The sequence below is a fragment of the Myodes glareolus genome, chromosome 19 (assembly GCF_982192425.1).
Source record: "Myodes glareolus chromosome 19, mMyoGla1.1, whole genome shotgun sequence".
NCBI lineage: Eukaryota > Metazoa > Chordata > Mammalia > Rodentia > Cricetidae > Myodes > Myodes glareolus.
In genome coordinates, this window is record NC_142044.1 from 58,700,813 (window position 1) to 58,704,321 (window position 3,509).

The 3,509-nt window shown below is 40.6% G+C and overlaps 1 long non-coding RNA gene across 1 annotated transcript; it reads left to right on the forward strand.

The window, feature by feature from the left end:
- The first annotated feature begins 916 nt into the window (after positions 1–916).
- LOC146891024 (uncharacterized) lies at positions 917–3,184 on the forward strand. The gene is made up of 2 exons (XR_014998160.2): positions 917–1,092; positions 2,981–3,184. It is a non-coding gene; the product is annotated as an uncharacterized LOC146891024 (long non-coding RNA).
- Positions 3,185–3,509: the final 325 nt, after the last annotated feature.

Genomic DNA, 3,509 nt, shown 5'->3' on the forward strand with positions numbered 1-3,509 from the left:
TAGTTGAAGTAAGGGTGTTTCCAAGCACAGACAGGCTTGCACAAGCCTAAAAAGGCCAGCACATGGAGACCCATTTTGAAATCACCCACAGTGAAAGGGTCCAGTGAAAAGACAAACCCAGAAGAAAGCATGGCCAAGTGGGAAGAATTGTTATTGATAACTTAGTAATTATGATTATTTGTCAAATCTACGGGTCCCAGGTTGTGATGAAGGAAAAATCATGACACCCTAGGAGACTACAGTAGCTCACGACCCCTTTTACATATCAACGTGGCTGAGCTACAGTAGCCAGATGTTCGGCTAATGCAACTGGATATGCTGTGAAAATCATTTCCAAGTGATATTAAAATCACTAGGCTTCAAACCAAGGTTGCCTTCTCAAGTGCCAGTGGGCCTTGTCTGCTTAGCTGAAGGCCTGAGAGAAAGACAAGCCTTCCCCTGACGGAGAGGAAATTCTTCCAGCAAACTGCCCTTGACTTGATTTCTCGGGTCTCCAGCCTGCCAGCTGATCTATAGATTTGGACTTAAAGGTCTACAGTCATGATCCTCAAAAACCTTTCTTCTCTGTCTCTCTTCCTGCTATATAAATATATTCTATATTGTTCTATACTATATTATATATTGTGTATGATATCCTATCTATCATAAATATAGGCATATCTTATTTATTCTCATCCCTGGAGAATCCTAATATAAGTCCTATGTTTAATGAAGCTATTATTACATCCACTTATCTTTATTTTACTTCCTTTCTTAAAAAAAATTAGTGAGACATTTATGACATATAATCTATTAGTTTGTTTATGCTGTGTATCTTCAGATAAAGTGTATATATATATATATATATATTTACACGTTTCAGTTCTGCCAAACAGAAGTCTCTGATGAAAAGGCTTGAAGAGAAAAAGAAGAAAAGGTGCTAGAAGATCAGTATTCCAAACAATAACTACAGAACTCATGGGAGAGCCGAGAATGGGAGCCAGGTCTAAGGAAAGAGAGATCAAGTGTCTGCTACTTTCAAGAACAGACTCACGACTGGCAAGTCTAAACCATCATGGAGGAAATCAGAAACTATACACAATTCATTCCGAAGTAAGTAAGCATAAAGATTTTAATTACTTTTTCCATTTTGCTTTATGAAACCAAATTAAAAGCCCCTGTAGGTGCTAACAAATGTGGGAACGGCCACAAACAAGTCCCAGCCATAAATAGAAACTGTTGAGGTGTTGCGAAATAGAGCTCACGAAACACTGGATTCAGGGAAGGGAATCTACGAACTCTGACTCCATTTTATTTCATACCTATTAAGCTGAACCAGTGTGTCTATTTTATAATATAGAATAGTAAGTAGATGTTTAATTTATTGATTTGTGCATGTTGGGAGCAGACACTGTGTGTTCTTTGCTTTGGAGAACAATGCCTGAGTGGAACCTCTCCCCAGCTGACTGCCAACACCACAGTTGCTTTTCCTGGCAAACCCCCACTCACTCCTCATGACAATGTAGCTCAGCAATCCCTCTGTAATAGACCCTTTGGAGGGACCCAGCCAGCAGATGTTCAATCCCTTCCCACCCCAGAAATTGGCTCCACAGTGTATCTGTGCAGTTAAAACATTCTTAGCAACTCCATTGCTGGTGACTAGCCTAGAGACAACTAAACTTGAACCAGAGTTAGAGTAATTAGATTTGCTTTCTCAGAAATTGGAATTCAGACACATTAGCTAAACTCTATTCGTCAGTGCATGCAAAGACCTGTAGTTCTGGAAGCTATGCAGTAAACATATCTTCCTGGAGGTAAAGGGAACTTCCGCCTTCCGTAGTGTTGCTTATAGACATAGCCAGTCGTCGGGCTTTAGTTAGTTTGCAAAGAACTGTAGTGTTCAGCATTTTTCCCGTCCTCAAATTCTAAAAATGTTCAAAGGTGAAAGACTACAAGAATGTCTACTGGTTTCATTTTATGCATATGGAGCTTTGTCTGCATGTATGACTTTATGCCAGGAGAGGGTATCAGTTCCCACCACGATGGTTGCAAGCCACCATGTGGTTGCTGGGGTACCCAGGACCTCTGGAAGAGCAGCCAGTGCTCTTAATGGCTGTGCCATCTCTCCAGCCCCACAAGAACATCTACATCCCTTCCCTAGGTTATTCATACTTTGCTTACTATCAATGTCTCTTCTCTTTATCTCGCCTCTCTCTCTTGCTCCACAACCACACCAATGCACACTGAACTGTACTTGATAAGGTAAACACAGTCAGTGGGGTGCAAAAAGACTATTAACACCCATATCCCCAATACGATTTTATCTAATAACTAGGATTCACTATTGATACTTGGTTTAATCGATTATTATTAAATTGAGGTTTGGAAATGATGATAAGCTCTCTAATTTCATTATTTCTTTTTTAAAAATTAGATTTACTTTATTTTATGTGTATGAGTGTTTAACATTCATGTAGTGCACCATGTAAATGCCTGGTGCCTGTGGAGATCAGAAGAGGGGCTTGTGTCCCCTGGAACTAGAATCACCAGATGGTTGTGACCACCACGCAAATGCTAGGAACTGAACCCAGGTCCACTGCAAGAACAGTCAGTGTTGTTACCGTGCAGCTGTCTCTCTGGGCCTTCCTTACTTCTTTATGTAAGTGCCTGTCTTAGAAGAGCCTTCTCTTCCAGCTGCCACATCCCTTTATGACTCAGGATTTGGGCTTTTGTGTTGTTAAGATAATGCATTACAACCCATTACCAACATTATTCTGTATGATAGTCAAACGATCTCAAATGTGCCTGTATTGTTGAATCGCCAATGCTCTTTATTGTTCTGCCAAGGGCAAAGCAAAATGGAGTGGGCAGAACACACACTCTGGGGCCAAATGGCTCTTCAGAAACTTCACATAGTAACCAGGTAATAAATAAGCTGCTTAAATTCATAAGGGCTCAATTTCTTCATGACCAAAGAACATTAATAACATCTCCATCCCAGACAGGAAGCAGCCCTTGGCTTCACTGTTGGATCCTCAACATCTCATTCAAGCAGGAGGAATTCAGCAAATGCCTGACAACCAGAAAGCACTGGACAGAACCTGATACATAACCATCGTATAATAAGAGAGCCGTGCTCATTGCTCCTGGAGTAACATTGATGAATCTTCTCTAGTCATAGAATAAAGCATGGCCTTGCTCGTGAGCTTCTGGGTGAAACCTTTGTCCTGTAAGTCTAAAAATAACTGGAAAGTGGCTGGGCAGCAGAAACTCTTATTCTTGATGCTATGCTGACCAAGCAGCGTACGGTTCTTACTATGTGACATTCGCTGGTCTAAGCTCTGAATTAACTCATTTGTTTCTTTCAACAAGTCTATGAGGCATACACTATAAGAGGATTGCCTTCATCAACTTTTTTATATTGTTTGAAGATTCCATATATGCATATAATATGTTTCGATCAACTCTACCCCCATTCCTTCCCCTTCATTCTTTCCCTACCCCACAATTACTTCCCCTCAACTTCATGA